Genomic DNA, 18,985 nt, shown 5'->3' with positions numbered 1-18,985 from the left:
AGATAAGATTCATTTGATTTATTGTAGATTAATCCAAGTTAAGTTAACAATTAAATAATCAATAGATATAATAATAAAAACCCTACCAGGAGCAGTTCTTCTCTCGCTCAGCCTGCCTGCCATCAACTGTCTCCACTCAGAGCAGTCAGGCACCAAACATTCTAAGGTGTCATCAAAAATTCTATTAGATGCAGTGGCTAATCAATGGGGAAATCCAAGCATGGGAAATGCAAAGCATAAGCAAGATGTAACAACCATGGCTCGCTCTGGATCTGTCTACATGGCCTTCATGGACCTCTCATCCGCCTTTGATAGCGTTAATCGGGGAAGGCTGTGGTGGTCCATGGAGGCCATGGGGGTGGAGCGCGCCTTGGTTGACTTCTTGAGGGACCTTCACAGAGACACCAAGGCCAACATTAGATATTCCAATGACCTGAAGGTATCTAGGAACTTTAATATCGAAAGGGGGGTCAGGCAGGGGTGCATACTGGCCCCCTTCCTTTTTAATTTATATATTAACGATCTGGAAGGTTCCTTGCTAGAAACTGGGGCCGACTTTCCGTATGTGAGAAAGCAAGGACTGCCAGTCCTGCTTTATGCGGACGACGCAGTCCTCTTGGCACGAACCCCCAAAGGGCTCCAAACACTACTTGATGCATTTCACGGCTTTATGGACAGGTGTGACCTGTCCATAAACAATTCAAAATCTTACGTGATGCACATAGGGCCTCGTCCTAAAAGAGAGTACTCCTTTGTGGTGAACGGAGTGAGGGTGCCGAATTGTACAATATTCTCCTATTTGGGCGTCCTGCTGGATCATCGGCTTAACTGGGCTGCACTCCTAAATAAAAAAAAGGGTCAGGTTGGTCTTGGTCCTGGACTGTGTAGCCAATAGAGTGCGCCAGAGAGCAGAGAGAGAGACCAGAGAGAAACAGAACGCCATTCCTACCGGAGGATTGATCGCGCTGTTCTGGGCTGTTCCGGGCTGGTGCGGGCTGACAGCAGGCTTTGCCAAAAAAAACAAAAAACATCGGTCCGCTCCAGTTGCACCTGCATAGAGGCCTGAGGTCCGGAGGCCCACACTGTCTGCCAAACACCTTTCTCATCTGTGTCGGCCTGGGCCTGGCAGGTCCGGCTCTACGTGCGGGGGGAACGGAAACGCAGCTACGCGGAGCCTGTGGAGCCTGTAGAGTGGGGATCACGGGCAGCGCCGGTAATGCCCCAGGCTGAAGCTGTAGGCCTGAAGCCACACTGCGCGACTGTACGCCCAGGGGTGTGGTGCTGCAGAGTGGCAGAGTGGCTCGGGCTACTATCCCGTTGAGCTTCCGTGACCCTGAGTGCTGTACCTGCGGCGCCCCGGGCATTGATGAACTGTTTCCCGGTCCTGTGTGTGCTTTTCTGCCTCTTGTGTGCAGCCGCCCCTACAGCCCCCCTGCAGCCCCCCCTGCAGTCCCCCCTGCAGCCCCACTGCAGCCCCACCGCAGCCCTTCATCAGTTGACCTGGGGCCTGGGAGCCTGGGGCTCGGGAGCTGTGGCTAAGGCAAGGGATCGATACAGGATACAGGATAAATACAAGGGAAATACCCGGCAAACAACTGTCGGGAAAGTGCTGGGGCGACAGGCAAAAGGAGGATAATCACCGGGCCTTGGAACGGTATGCCCCAACAATCGAACCGTTGCTTATTTAAACCAAAAGCCGCAAGCTGTATGCTCCTGAACTTTTATGACACGCAAGCATGTATTTACAGTAAGCTGCATTGAACCTGCATTAACCTGCGTAAAAAGTAACTCTGAGTAGAATAAAGCCATCCCACTGCCTCTGCATCTGCCCTATAGCGATATACCGCAATCATCGCGACGTCGCCCTCCCTGGTGGCAGCTGCTCCACTTGTCTGTGTGACGTGCATGTGTAGGAAGTGGTTCCATTGCAGCGCACAGAGGGGGCAGACAGGCTTGGGGGGTGCGGATCTGTGCGTACTGTACGGATCTGTGCTACCAGGTAAGTGTAGCGCGAAGAGGGGAGCAGCAGGGTGCGCTTCAGAGTGTCACCCGCGAAATTAAATTACACTCAGATACAAAGAAACTAGTACCTATAAAACAGATATCAATATGAGATCATGAAAGGTTAGGTCTGCTGGCACAACAACAAAACACGCAAAAAGAACCCAGCAATCTTCGGTATCAAAAAAGGTAAAAACCAATGCCTCAGGACTGACCCAGTCGCTTATCTCTCCGATTGCACGGATGTTTGAGAAATCCGGTAAAATACAGGATAAATTTCATTTCATGAAGGACCCAACCGGAGCTCTAATGTCAATGAAATCGGAATTAAACAAAGAAACTACAGACCCCCATGAAACCTACTAGTAGTGAAAACCCTTAACATGACACAAAACAGCAAGCAAATGGAACAAAACTGTGATGAAAATCAAATTGTAGACCTAGATATACTGATTGGAGAGCAATTGCAATGGTCAATGCAGCAAGAACCCCCAAAAGAGCTGCAATTTCGCAGTACAAAGACTGAGACAGAGGTAAAGGCAAATACAAAGACTGAGACAGAGGTAAAGGCAAATGCAAAGCCAAATGATGATCACTCTCTCATAAATAATCCGCACTTATAAATTCCGGAAACTAATCAACAACACTATGGAGATAGGATGGAGCAAGTGTCACCAAGGTTCCCTATTGAAGTCAATGTTGAAATCAATAAACGGTTGTGCGTACCCCCTGAGGAAAGCAAAATACACCTAAATCAACATAGGGCTGTAAATGGGACTGATAACAGCAAAGACATCCTCAATGACACAACAAAAGAAACCAAGATTTTGGGGGAAGATGTTGAAGGATCTCTGGAAAATAATGATTCAGCCTCAAATATTATTGACAAAGATATGGTGGAGCATAAAAACCCCTGAGGTATCAAACAAACTAAATGTGAAATGGCCCACAATATAGAATTGGGAATAAAACATCAAGTAGGGATATCCTGGGATATCTTTTACCAAACTTCAACCCTGACGCTGGAAGCTTTTCATTACCAATCAAATAAAATGGACATTCAAATTGACCTCCTAAAAATGATGGCAAACAATGTGGCGGGAATTGATAACAAACTTGCCCAACTAAATGATCTGATAACCAGAGTACAGACAGAAAACGAAAAAACAACTTCCAATTGTATCTACGTACCCATTATGGATAAACTAGCAGCACTTCCTGCAGTTTTAACAAGTATAATAGAAGACACTAAAAGAAACATCCAAGTCACTAAGGAGAAAGTCAATGCGGATAATACTTCTATTAAGGAAAAGAATAAATACGAAACTAGGAATGGGTTCAACAGCTCAAATGGCACAAAAACAAAACAGTTAACCAAACATTATGGTGAAATAGTTAATCTACCAGTCCATCAAGTTACGAACCTACCCGGAAACGAAATTGGATGTTAAGAAAACCAAGAGGATGAAATCCACAATGATATTGAACCAGATGGTTTCTCTACGAATTCAAAACGCCTAAGGAAAAAACTCCGCAAAGCAAGAAAGAAGGAAAAATCGAAACTAACTGCCACAATAAAGGCAGTCAATGATCAGATCTCAATAACCACCGATGATACACTGAAGGGTAGAAATAACTACTTTCCTATTTTTGGACAAAAACCAATAACTGGAACAAATCAAACAACGTGCCACAACGTAAATGAAATACAAATTCCAACAAGGAATGACAATAGACTACTAGAAGGGCTAGTGGGCAATAGGACCCCAGATAACCCGCCACAGGTAGCCAAACTGGATACAAAGCAAAAAGAAGAAGAAAGAGCGCCAAGCAATTGCAACTCTGACAAACCGAATGGAAATAGCCCTACCAAATCAACCCAAATAATGATTCCTTACCAAAGCCTCGGGACTAATGAAAGAATAAAAAAAGACTGGGACATGAAAGTGTTGAAGGCAGGAAATGGGCCTACAAAAACCCCAGAAAGGGACCACCTACCGATCAAAAGCAGGGAAGGGCTAAAAACAATTAGCTACAAACCCAAGCAAAATGAGAAAAATGAGGTCCCCGACTACCAAATCCCCAAGATTAGTGAAAAACGTATTTACCCCGGAATTTCAGTCAAGAGACAGGCACGATATACTTAATCGTGGGAACATACTCAGACTATTCAAATCAATACCAGCATTGACTAACATTGTAAGTAAGGGCATTATCTCTATTGAGTTTATGGAGGGGAAACATAGCAGCCAGACTCCGACGCTAATAACATTAATATCACCATCAGTAGCTGAACAGATCATGAACGAGCAAATGACATTCAAAACCTGGGGTATATTATTAACCAAACAAATCCCAGAGGTTTACCCTACTCCTTTTATTGGGGATAAAACATCATTAAAACTCGGAAAAGTAGACACACAGATCGTTTCAGTCCTAAAAAATGCACTTGGTAGATCTCCCACGAAAAGTATATGCCCCCTTCCGCAAAACACTGTAGACAGAAATTTAGAAATAAATGAAAAATGGATAAACATGGCACTACATAGTAATCTTAACCAATGATATGATAGTCCCTCACAAATAGGAGGTAAAATCCACGACATAGAAATAATAAGAATGTGTTCATGGAACATTAATGGTTTGAGAGGTAAGATCCATAACGCACAAATAGATTCTATAGTGGGAACAACCCAGATTATAGTACTACAAGAAACATGGGAAACCAACCCATTTCTGTTACATGGATACGCCGGTTACTATGAACACGCAAAGAAAGAGCAAAGGTTTGGGCGAGCTAGTGGGAGTCAGGCAATATTTATTTCTAATACTTTACAGGCACACCATGAGCAAGTGGAAGTAGATACCATGAACATCCTAATAGTTAAACTAAACTATAAAACAAACAACCAAAAATCTAAAACATTATATCTGATTACTGTATACATATTACCTACCAATCGGAGCAGGGAGACAATTTGTGGAACCTTGAACATCGTTCTAATTAATAAAATGTTGGAGCATCCAATAGCAGATTTTCTGATTACCGGGGTGAGGTACTGGGTTTTTAAGAACCGGCACAGAACCGGTAACCCAGCAGTGTCAGGGAATCAACACCCAGAGACCTCGGGTTCTTCCTGAGTCAGACCTACAGAAACTCAGAGTCTTCTAGGTGAAGTCAAAGATTCTTTATTGGCTGCAACCAAGGTAACAGGGTCCTAGAAGTACAATACGGGTATGTTCTCAGGAGACTGCACACTTTCACGAAGTCAGGCCTCTCTCTTTATATATATTCGGCCTTGGGCAAACATTCTTCGAATTCGTGGTATTTCATTTATAGTTACTGGTTACAAAAGAAAAGCAGAGTCATGATGACATGTACATATTTCACGTCGTGCTGCCCATAACAAATCATCCGGCAAGGCCCAACATTTCATCAGATATCGCTGGACCCCCAATAAAAACGGTCACCTCCCCATCATAAAGTAAGTGAAGCAAAGGAGTGGAGGAAAGATGTGAGCGAGATATGGCAGGTGTGCGCGCTGTAATGGTTTTATGGCTGGTTGAGCCTAGATGCTATCTTGCTCGGCCACTGGGAGGGAACTGACCTGACGAGTTCGGCCTGGGGCAATGGTTCTAACTTGTACTGAGGTCAGGGAGAAGTCGATTAAGGAGTATGTGTCCTTGTGGAATCACATTCAACTGGATTAAGGCCTATGTAAAGGGCAACATATAAATGGGAGTGGGGTTCAGAATGTAAATGACGATTTCGAGGTGAAATCGTCACTCGAATACGCCGAAAATACATGTACATGATGTACTCGTCATTCTCGGTCTTTTGATACCAAATTCGTCCTATTTCGACGAAGTTTTTATTCTCGAGTCCAGTACTATTATATGAATCCAGATTTTCAGAACCACAAACCCTCCTTTTGCCCTTACATAGGCAATTAATCTATCCTCATGTTAGTCTGAGTCCAGATCTATATTCCTAAAGTCATTGAGATGTTGCTGTAACATCATTCTAGTACTGAGTTCATCTCTTGACACAGGCTTCCTCACACATGATGTAGCACAGAGGCCACATATTGCAGGAGCACACTGTATGCATAGACAGAACAGGAAAAGAATGGCTAAGACCATCCCAATGACCATCAGAATTTTCCATCCCCAGGCAGATATCAGTTCCCAGAACCATCCCATTAATGACCAATCTCCTTTATCCACATGAATAGATTCGGAAATCTTATGCAGTTTGGAGATGGCCCTGTACACTGTTGGAGCATTATCTGGGATTAAAATGCAACAACTAGACTGAATCAATTTGCATACTCCACCTCGGTCCGCAAGTATTACATCCAAAGCGACCCGGTTCTGAAGGGTCATAAGTCGATCCGACTGGAGCTCAGCAGTCAGGTTACTAAGGGCACCAGCAGTTTCAGTCACGGTGGATGCAACTACCCTTGTCAATTGCCTTATGTTCCTGCTGTTAGCCATGGCTCCCCAGAACGGCAGAAAACCCATTGCAAAGTCACCAAATTCTTGACCTGCAGTGTCTTCTTTACTCAAAACACCTCTAACTACCCTTGTCCGATGGTAATCCGCCGCTGCTGTGTAGGTGGGAGGTAACAGGAATGAAACAAAACATGAGCCCGAAAAGTCAGGGGGCAACCATGTATAGGCTCTATCATGGCAGATGAAATAAGTACCCTTAGCAGCTAAAAACGCAGGGGAAGTCTGAGATCCAAAAACATACGTTTCTGTACAGATACTCTTGCCTAGCTGAGCTCTGGGATTCTTGCCAATACCTTGCAGACACAGGTGACCTTGATGAGGTACGATCCAGATAGGGGACGATCTTTTGGCTTGCTGTTTCTCACTTAATGTAGTGCCATATCCGGTCACGTTCCAACCTACATATGCAAGTATCTCATCATCCGGGGTATCTTCGTAAGAGGTTACTTCCTTGATCATGTCAACTATACCTTTGACTAGGGCGCTAGTCTTGAGGTTGTCTTTTACAGAACGTAGGGGTTGTATTTCTCGTGCATATATGAACATTGTCCTATATGCCCAGACTGAACCATTGTGACTAAATGGCAGGACCAAATAGGGAATACCTTTATCCGTGGTGTGGGGCATGAGACCACACACCCAACAGTTAGTTGTGTTCATTACAAGTTGGTGTTGGTGTAATAACTGAACGAAGGAGTTATTAATTAACTCTAATCTCCTATTTGATTCGTGGTCAGGCAGAGGGTGGAAAGAATGAGAGGAAACAGTAGGAGGAGGTATGGGTGATGTAGTGGGCGCAAATGTCACATGAAAAGAGAATAAAACATAGCTTATCAAAAAGACCATTACGCTGGATAGCATAAAAATACACACTATTATAAAACTTTTCTTCGTCATTGTGTTAAAAAGTCTCTGCTTAAAGTTCATTTGTTTGGCAGGCCTCTCCACATCAGGAAACTCCATCCTCTCTAAGGTGCTGCCCGCGGTGGTAGGTTGCCTCTGCTAAAGGATGCTTCCGTCAGTCTAGGGCAACTCCCTTGGACCAACCAGAACTACCGGCCTAACGTCGTCAGCTGCACCCAAAAGTCTTTAATGAACCGCGACCCTAGCAGCGGAACCCGGAGGGCGGTTCGAAAAAACAAAAATAAGCAAGTTACCTAGATGGGAGATCTGCACTTTCAAAAATAGGATTTGGGGAAAAAACACATTTTTTATTAGTCCACAGGTTTTTCTCTCGGATCAAAAAAGAAATCACTTTTACTTTAGTCTGTTTTTCTTGGTCGCAAATTGTAGCGTCTTTTCCCGGGTACTGTCTGGTCCAGAAATAGTAGCTCAGGTTCCACAGAGTTCAATTGTTCTGGTGGTGGCACAGTTTCTTGAAAAATGTTCTCACTTTCACAATCAGGGTTAGCTTCTTTTACACGTTCATCAGTTGTGCGCTCTGAGTCAGTGCCTCCTTTCTGGACCCATTGGTCATGTGGCAGAGGGAAGGGTATCTTCTTACAATGGATCCCGTGGACCCAATTGGCCTTCCCCTCCACCCTAACAGCCGACCTTGTAGACAGGAGGACGAGGTGAGGCCCGGTCCATCTGGGCTGGTCGTTTCTTGTTCTTTGAAAGTTGCGGACGAGCACCCATGAACCAGGGTCAATGGAGTGACCCGGAGTCTCAGAGACCGGAGGCAAGGTGTTGTGGACCTGTTGATATAAAACACGCAATTTAGCCGTCAATTCATACAAGTAATCAAGCAAAATAGGGTGTTGCAGCTCGCTAAACTTCGTGGGCCTAGGCACTCCCCATATGTTGGCTGGCCGACCAAAGATTATTTCGTAGGGGCTGAGTTTCACTCGCGAATGCACAGTCATTCTGGTGGATAGGAGTGCTAAGGGTAGAGCGTCAGGCCATTTAAGACCTGTGCTCGCTTGGATTTTGGCCAATTTAAGTTTAAGCGTGCCATTGTAACATTCCACTAGTCCAGCTGATTGGGGGTGATTTGCAGCGTGGAACTTCTGTCTAATCCCTAGCCCTTCACACACTCTTTTCATCACACGAACCACAAATTCACTTCCGTTGTCATACCAGACCATTCTCGGCATTCCGAACCTGGGGAAGAACTCTTTTACAAGGGCTTTTGCTGTGGACAAGGCAGTATTGTCTTTTAGGGGATAGGCTTCTACCCATCTTGAGAAGGCACAAACAACCACGAGCACGTATTTTAAGTTGTTGCACCTCTCCATATGTATGAAATCTAGCTGCAAAACCTCGAACGGATACGTAGGAGGTGCAAAATGACCAGCTGGAGTTGGGGTTCCCCTACCAGGATTGTGTTTCAGACATACCATGCAATTCTTGACAACGTTCTCTGCATACTTGGGAATCCCTGAATTCTTCCACACTGGGGCCAACAACTCGCAAATCCCTTTCGCGCTGATATGAGCCATCCCATGAGCCATTGTAACCACTGCAGGCACATATGCATCGGGTAACAACCATCTCTGATGCTCTGTCAATTCAATCCAACAACCATTCGCATCCATTCTTCCTGTACTCTCTCTCCACGTGCTCAACTCTTTCTCCGTGGCCTCAGCTTGGATGGACTTCACGCTCTCTATCGTGTCCTCACATATTCCAACCTCACCAGTCCATTTTTCAGGGTTTGCAACATACATTCGGCTCATCACATTCTTTGCAGTTTCCTTAGCGGTTTCATCAGCAAATGCATTTCCACGACCAACATCATCAGTCACCTTCTTGTGTGCACTACATTTCACAATCGCTATTTGCAGGGGCAAGGTCAGTGATTCAAGAAGCTCATTCACCAACTGACCATGCTGAATCTTAGCTCCATGCGAAGTCAGGAACCCACGTTCTCTCCACAATCGTCCAAAACTGTGAGCCACTCCAAATGCATACTGACTGTCAGTGTAGACAGTCACTCTCATTCCTCTAGACAATACACATGCTCTCGTAAGTGCAACGAGTTCTGCGGCTTGAGCTGAACCATGTGGTATTCGCGCAGTTTCAACGACTGTGTGCAAAGTTGTGACAGCATATGCTGTAGTCACGTTCCCATTTGGGAGCTTAAAGCATGAACCATCTACCCACAATGTACCATCACATTCAGCAAGAGGAGTGTCGAACAAATCAACTCTCCCTTTCGTCTCTTCCTCTGTTCTAAGAAAACAATCGTGCTGTTCTGAAGCATCTGATTCTTCTGCAATTGGTAACAATGTGGCTAGGTTCAAGGTACTACACCTTTTTATGTGCACATGGCTCGCTAGTAGCGTCAATTCGTAACTGGACAGTCGAGCTCTAGTTAAGTGCTGTGTCCTGGTCCTATTTAACAATGTCTCTACTGCATGCGGGACCATCACGATTAGTGTATTATTCATTACTAGACCAGCAGACTGTCGAATAGAGACAGCTGCTGCTGCTGTGGCCCTCAAACAACTTGGCAATGCTCGTGCTACCGGATCCAAAGTTGATGAAAAATAGGCGCATGGCCGCTGTCTATCTCCGAATAACTGAGTCAGCACAGACAATGCACAGCCTTCCTTCTCGTGGACATACAATGTGAAAGGCTTACTGTAGTTGGGGGTACCTAACACAGGAGCCGAACATAATGCTGTGCGTAATTCGAGAAAACTTTTCTGACAATCTTCAGACCCAGGAATGGGATTGGGTGTATTTTTACACGTTAATGCCACCAAGGGTTTGGCCAATAACGAAAAATTTGGAATCCACTGTCTACAGTACGATGTAATGCCCAAGAAAGCACGTACTTCTCTCTGTGTTCTTGGCACACTCAATTTCGCTATTGCCTGAATTCTTTCTTGGGTCAGTTTCCTTCCCTCCTTCGATAAGAGATGACCTAAGTAGGTCACTTCTTGTCGGCAATATTGAAGCTTGGAAAGTGACACCTTGTGATGCAGATCACATAGATGACGCAATAATGTCAATGTGGCCTTTCTACAAATTTTCTCAGTATCCGCAGCGATGAGCAAATCGTCCACGTACTGTACAAGAGTAGCACCTTTTGGTAAAACAATCGTGTCAAGTTGTGTTTTCGGAGCTTGACTGTATATTGAGGGGCTTTCACAGTAGCCTTGAGGAGCGCGTTTAAAGCGGAAGCTTCGACCTCCTAAACTAAAGGAAAAAATATCCCTGCTTTCCTCAGCAATCGGGATACTGAAGAAAGCATTCTTCAGGTCAATCACCGAAAACCAGGAGGCAGAGGCTGGAATCATAGTCAATAATGTGGTAATGTCGGGGACAACTGGGAATTGTGGCACAACTATTTTATTCACCTCTCTAAGGTCAATCACGAGTCTGTACACAGGTGGCTGAGAAGGGTCAGTTCGTTTTAAAACAGGCAGAACAGGACTATTGCAAACATTGCCTCGTGTTTCTTCAATCACATCCTTTTCAATCAACTCGTAAACAATCGCTAGCAAAGCTTTTTCACCCTCATTAGATATTCTGTATTGGGGAATTCGTGGCATTTTGACATTCAACTTCAATGTTACAACATATGGTGGAATTTCTAAAAGACCTACATCATTCGGACCAGTAGCCCAAAGAATATCTGGGAGAATCGACAATTCTGCTGGAAGTGCATCTCTCGACAAATACATGGGAGAAACCACTTTCTTACCTAAAGTAAGTTGTACTCCTGAAGGAGAACAATACAAAGTCGCATACAATTTCTTTAACAAATCCAATCCTAGCAGATTCTCACCACAACCTGTCGTCAGAATAAGGGGTGCTTCGAATTCACAAGGACCAACAGAAAGAGATAAAGGGTCAGAAATTGGATTTCTAACTGGGGCGCCAGAAAAACCTACAGAAACGTTCATTTCACCAGACAAAGGTGCGCCAGGGAGTTTGGAGTGCATAATAGAACTCTTTGTAGCACCAGTATCCAACAGAAAAGGTTCTGACACACCTGATGTAATCACCTCAACGTAAGGTCCACTCTGATCCACTGGAACTGAAACAACTCCCTCTCTTTGTCTATGGCTGTCCTAGCAATCATTATTCTCCCACTGCTCATTTTCTGTGTAATACTCATCAACGTAGTATTGAGCTGTCCTGTCAGATACGTTATTTTGCTGATCAAACCTGTTCATAGAGTTTTGTGGTGGAAGGGGACGTGTGTCGTGAGGGGCGTTTCCACGTCCTCTACCTCTAGGTGCTTGCTGACTGCCACGACCTCTTACACCAGAAACTCCATTCGTACGTTGTGGCAGGGCAGGACAGTTATACTTGTAATGACCCTCCTGTTTGCAATATAAACACTGGTTAGGACCTACACGGGGTTGAGTGTAATCGAATCTTTGCAAGTTTCTCTGATATTGTTGAGGCTGCTGAAAAGTATTCTGGTAGTGATTCTGGCCATTATTATGTTGATTACCACCACCACGTGGCGGATAGGCTTGCTGTAGCAAAACCTTCGTTTTGAGTTCTCTAGTTTTCTTTTCAACTTTATCTTTCTCATCTTTGTCTCTATTCTCGTAGTATTGTGCAGTAGCTAATATCTGCACTGAAGATGAGACTGCCCAAGAACTTTCTGAATCTTTTAATTTCCTACACAATTCTGGAAGCAGATTGTGCACGAATTTATCGACAAACAATCTCTGACCACCTTCCGTGGTCATATCTTGACCGCTATGGTCAATGAATGTTTCTTCAAATCTGGTGAAGAAATCTGAAACAGTTTCTTCTTTCTTTTGCTTGCATGCAGACAACTTATCCCAATTTACGCGTATTGCAGGCATTATCGTCTTCATGTAATCTACTATTCTACCAGGTAGTTCTGCTATCAAAGGTTCAGGCTTGGCACCACCAACTTGGCGGGCATCTGCAGCAGTAATATTAGCCCACGTGTCACCTAATTCCTAGTCATGATCTACATGACGAATTTTACCCCATAAAGGCCGTGGAACAACATTCCCAAATAACATGTCGATATCGGCTAAATTCATTATACATGACCCAGCAGTTTGTGACAATTCTTTATAGTACCCTGCAGGATTTTTACGCGGATCTGGTAATGTTTGTTTGAGTGCTAAAACTTCAGCTCGCTTCCATGGGACATGTACCCATACACGCTGAAAGTGTGGCAGGACAGGTGGGACAGCAGTCGCGTCACCCTCTCTCCACTGTGGGGGAACTTCTCTCATAGGGTATTGTCGTGCCTTTTTCCTACTGGATGCATTAGATTCAGATGGTGACCCAGAACTGTTTCCCTTACTCCGATATGATAATAGCATTTCAACTGCCTTTTCCACATCTGGACCTACAATCATACCCTCTCCAAACTTAAATCGTACACGACACATTTCTTGTGGGATGCATTCTTGATCATTGTCTTCCAAATCCTCGCCAAGAAAGACACACATCTGTTCGAATACATATCTCTGTGTCGCTGCTTCCCATTGATGGAAGACTTCCATGACAGACTGTACATCATATTTTGCAGTGTCCATGACCCATTTCCGAGCTAAACTATTCAGGGAATCTCTCTCTTGATAATCAGGCAGTTGACTTCGCAACTGTCTTCTTCCTATGTTAGGGGTCGTAGTAGGCGACCCGAAAAGAGGTAAAAGAAAGTTAGTAACAGTGCTGGCCATTTTCCGCCGAATAGAAGGTGAAACTGAAGGACAAGCAGGTGGAAGAACGGGGTGAGATAAGGTGAGGGTAGAAATAGCAGAAGAGGTATCAGGAGAAATAGAGGTGGCACTAGGCAAAATCGTAGAGGGAGCATTAGGAGACGTAAAAAGTACAGTAGGCAAAATCGTAGAAAACACAGGTGAAACAGAAGTGGTCGGTGGGCCTGGAGGAGGCTGCACCGAAGAAGTAGGAGCCAGCTGAAGAACAGCTGGTGGGTGCTGTGGAAGAGCAGGAGGCGCAGCTTGTGCAACTAAAGGTTGCGGGGGTGCTGTGGCATTCTGCGCATAGGGGGTGGTGAAGTTAATAATTGCGACATTAATGGGTCTTTTTCACGCTCTTTTGCTGCCTCTTGCTGAAGAGACGGCAAAACTGGATAACACTTATCTATTGCCATTTTACGTTGCCTGTGCAACTGCTCATTTATCTGCTCCTCCTCATTATCTTTAAACTGCACGGCAGCTTGCATTTCCGAAAGTCCCCCTTCTCTCTTATTTTTCTTAGCTAATTTAATTTCTTTTTGTTTGGCTTCTTTACGCCATAAGCGAAAAGAGTCAAACATCGCCGGCCGGGCTTTCTTTTTAAAGAGTTTCACTTCAAGGTTGTCTAAGATTTCAGAATCAAAGCTACCATATTGGGGCCATTTTAAAACATCATCTCTCCTAGTGTATTTAATCCATACTTCGTTGTAAACGATGGGGCCTATCCCATGTTTAACATATAGCTCGTAAGTCGGAGTTCCAACTGGAGGAACCGGACATGAGTCCTCCAATCGGGAGTGCCTATTATTACCAAGACAAAACAAATTCCCAAGTCTAAGACTAGGCATCCTCGCTCTCTAGTCTAGTTCCAAAACTTCAAAGGATTATCGATTACGATATTTCTCGTGAATACACGAGTCCTTCGGTTATGGTGCTTGCAAGTACCAATATAAAACCTTTTGTATCCCAAAGATACCACAAAGTAAGTCCAACTAAGGACTGGGAGACGCTCCACTTATACTTAACTGAAAAATATCGATGGCGTCACCAGAAGACTCGTCTCAGTGTTTCGCTCTACCGAAAACTTCAAGGGTCCAACATCAGGGCGATAGCCAGGGCAGCAGTCCTTGTAGCCGTCGGGAAGCGGGGAACCTCGCAGCAAAGACCTTCGGACCACGTCGACATGCAGGGGTCGATGAGGTGGATGGGCCCTCCTCCGGAATTTCCACACGAAGCTCCTCACGATCTTCAGGCTGACTGGTACCACTGGAATCGCCCCACGTTGGGCGCCAACTGAGGTACTGGGTTTTTAAGAACCGGCACAGAACCGGTAACCCAGCGGTGTCAGGGAATCAACACCCAGAGACCTCGGGTTCTTCCTGAGTCAGACCTACAGAAACTCAGAGTCTTCTAGGTGAAGTCAAAGATTCTTTATTGGCTGCAACCAAGGTAACAGGGTCCTAGAAGTACAATACGGGTATGTTCTCAGGAGACTGCACATTTTCACGAAGTCAGGCCTCTCTCTTTATACATGATATTCGGCCTTGGGCAAACATTCTTCGAATTCGTGGTATTTCATTTATAGTTACTGGTTACAAAAGAAAAGCAGAGTCTTGATGACATGTACATATTTCACGTAACACATCATCCGGCAAGGGCCAACATTTCATCAGATATCGCTGGACCCCCAATAAAAACGGTCACCTCCCCATCATAAAGTAAGTGAAGCAAAGGAGTGGAGGAAAGATGTGAGCGAGATATGGCAGGTGTGCGCGCTGTAATGGTTTTATGGCTGGTTGAGCCTAGATGCTATCTTGCTCGGCCACTGGGAGGGAACTGACCTGACGAGTTCGGCCTGGGGCAATGGTTCTAACTTGTACTGAGGTCAGGGAGAAGTCGATTAAGGAGTATGTGTCCTTGTGGAATCACATTCAACTGGATTAAGGCCTATGTAAAGGGCAACATATAAATGGGAGTGGGGTTCAGAATGTAAATGACGATTTCGAGGTGAAATCGTCACTCGAATACGCCGAAAATACATGTACATGATGTACTCGTCATTCTCGGTCTTTTGATACCAAATTCGTCCAATTTCGACGAAGTTTTTATTCTCGAGTCCAGTACTATTATATGAATCCAGATTTTCAGAACAACAGGGGATTTTAACCTCTCACATAAGAGATGATACAACGCAACTGCAAAACCACCAATGGCTAATTCCCGAGCAGGATCTAGGGAAAGACAATAACTCCAATAAGAATAGAATGGGAAAAAATTTCGGAATGGACATGGAAGCGATGGGACTTCGAATTCTTAACGGTAGAATAAAAACGGAGGTGCCTCCAGCGTATAGTTACTTTGGGTATAATGCACACTCCAGGATCGATTACACCATGACCTCATTATTTATGTTTCATAACATGACCCCGTACCAATTAAAGAAAGTAAATGAAAGTGATCACGCCCAGCAGATAATTATAATGAACATCGGAATGAACACAAACAAAGCTTGTCAGACTGTCCAGGGGAAATTGGCACAACTAACTATAAAAAACTGTTCTGGAATGTTGGAAACAAAGAAGAAATGAATGAATGGGTGGAAAGGCTCTTGGAAGCATGTTTTAGAGAAAATGCACCAGAAACAGTGATAGAGCAATGGGAAAATCTATCTGGGATGCTGACCATAACGCAAAATCAAACACAAACAAATAAGAACCAAAAGTGGAAAGAACCAAACGGGGACAAGGAATACCATTTAAACCTGCCATATACAATAATAAAATTGAAGAAAGAGCGAAATAGGATTATCAGGCTAATGAAGAAACCGGGGGTAAAAGCAGGAAACCTGGAAAATTTGAAGCTCTTAAATCAATATTTAAGAAGCTAATATGGGGTGAAAAAAATCAAGCAAAACATGCAATTTGGACAAAAGTATTCCATGCTAGTAAGCAGAAGAATTCAAGAGAATTCTGGAAAATTATCAATGGGCTTGCTAGACCTAATAAGCAAGTAGTCTCATCACCGCTAACCGAGCAGGAATGGGAGATTTTCTTGAGGAAACATCTAAACCAAAACAATATACAGTCGAGCTCACCCGAAAGGCGAAATGGGTGTAAAAGTGAACAACGACCCGGAACCTTCCTTTTATGATAATAATTCGGATACGCCAATACTCATAGAAAAAGAAGAAATAATTAAATTGATAAAAAAACAGAAGAACGGTGCTCCCGGAACAAATGGGATGCCATTTGCACTTTATAAAGAAAACCCAGAACTATGGGCGACCATCCTAGAGAAAATATACGTAGAAGTCACCCTAACAGGAAATGTACCCAAGTCATGGCAAGGATCCTTAATAACCCCAATTTTCAAAAAAGGAAACTGGGCACTTGCAGAGAACTACAGGCTGAACACTTTGCAAGATACGGATGCCAAGTTGTTTGCCAGAATTTTGTTGACTAAACTATCTGAATGGGTGAGGGAAACCAAGAAATTGCCCCTAAACCAAACAGGCTTCATACAAGGCTTAGGAACAACAAAAAACACACTGGTTCTAGTCCTACTTATGGATAAGTGAATTAGACTGAAGCAACCCTTGTATCTATGTTTTATAGACCTTAAATCGGCATTCGATTGTGTCAATAGAAACTTACTTTGGAAAAAACTTGAGAAAATGAAAATTCCAGCTCCCCTCCTTAAGCTGATTCGCCTTTTATATACAAAGACATGGGTGAGTGTGAGGATGGGGGATGGCCAAATGTTATCTAGGGAGATGCCAGCAAACGAAGGCCTGAAACAAGGCTGTGTTTTAGCCCCCCATCTCTTTAATTTGTTTCTTGCCGACCTAACTGGAATGCTGGACGATGAAAATGCGCACCCCCCGCAATTAGCTGATAAGCGTCTCACGAACTTGCTGTATGTGGACGACGTCATACTACTAAGCCACACAAAAGTGGGACTACAGCGTCTAATTAGGCGGACTCACATGTACTCGAAAGACAATGGGATGGTCATAAACGAGACAAAAACTAAGATAATGGTAGTTAACAGAAATAACAAGAAAAGAAACAAAAGTAAATGGTTCATGGACAAGACCGAACTAGAACAAGTGGAGGTATATAAATACCTGGGAGTGTTATTTGACGAGAAGGGCAACTACCAGTTACAAAAAAGGGATATCCAAAGAAAAGCGAATGCATTAACTGCAGCATTCAGAATTGTGCAGAAGTCGCTTTCCAGCTTAACTTATGGCCCTCTTTTGAGTATTATTGGTGCAAGACTCCTACCGACTATCACATATGGTAGTGAAGCCGCAATGGGTAAGGATACTGAAACTCTGAACAAAGCCATAACAAGAGCGTACCGGGCCCTATTTCGTCTCCCCGCGAATGCGTCCCCTTCACAAGTGAGGTTGGAGTTCGGATTAACCAATCAACATTATGCAAGGCAAGGCCACTTTATAAAAGTATGGAATCAAATAAAAAGTGACCATGAAAATGAGATATCGCACCTGCTATGGCGAGAAATAAATAACGACACTAACTCTACTGCATGGCATTATCTTAGGGAAGCAATAAGGGATTTTGCGGTCTCGTCTATATGGGAAAATAATATAACCAAGACATCGTTTAAGAAAATAATTAATAAAACTGCAAACCATCTATCCATTCTAAACGACAAAGCTATCCTTACTAAGAGAAAACATGCTTGGGCGATAATAAACGGTTATAAAAAGAAGGAAATTCAACAATATCTGGAAATACCATGGACGGAAAAAAAAAACAGGTGCTCCTTAAAGCAAGATTTGGAATAATGCCAGGCCTGTGTCACCTTCCTCCATGGGAGAGACTGGTAACCCAAACCAAATGCAGACTGTGTAATAGTGGTGAGGAGGAAATTCTCCATCTACTGTGTACTTGCCCTGAACTCTTGCAGGAGAGAAGAACCTTTCTTAAGTTTCCTTTCAGGGTACGAGGCATAAGGACATGCAGGCAGGCCCTGATTAGGTGTCTGCACATGAATGATATCATTTTGAATGCTGCCTTTGTAAAGTTCTTAAGGATAGTTAAAATGAAATTAGGAGCACAACTATTGTAAATATGTAACTGACTACAAATTGATGCAACGACATTTTAAGTGTTTTTATATAGCTTTTATTGTTTTTTTTATAACTTTTTACTAGATGTGTAATATTGTAAGATTTTAAATAATCAACACAATAAACTACTTGTACCTTTGTACCTTTGGGTCAGGTAACCAGGGCAAATGCGGCACTTTTTGGCTTTGCTGCCAAAATGGGCAACCGGCCAGTGGCAGCGATGCTAAAAATGTATCGGGCTAAGTGCATATCTATAGCAAGCTATGGTAGCGATCTATGGGGATATTGAGGCCTCGAGGGTCTTCAGGTGACAGGAAACAATTTTTTAAAAGAACTGTTGAGCGTCCCAAAGGGAACTGCGAATCTGTCTGTCCATGAGGAAACCGGCATGCCCTATTTAAGTGACACTTTGGCTTTACGTCCGCTTACATTTTGGTTGCAATGCTGGCTCAACAAACACATAAACCTCACTCACACTATACTTAGAGAGGCCCTGAGTCTTGACCATATGATAAATATTCCTTGGTTCAAATACCTAAAAACCTGTTTTTATGATTTGTGACGCTTGGACTTGTTTTTAAATCCTGAAGGTATCAATAGTCTGGATGTCGCGCTTGTAAAGCATTCTTTCACACAAATTAGGAAAATGGAAAGAGAAGAGAAAGAACTGTTGAAATCTAGTGTGAGGGCACATTTGATACTCAAAATCACTCTAGACATT

Source organism: Lissotriton helveticus, chromosome 6 (genome assembly GCF_964261635.1).
Source record: "Lissotriton helveticus chromosome 6, aLisHel1.1, whole genome shotgun sequence".
Taxonomy (NCBI): Eukaryota; Metazoa; Chordata; class Amphibia; order Caudata; family Salamandridae; genus Lissotriton; species Lissotriton helveticus.
Note: the sequence above shows the minus strand (reverse complement) of the source record.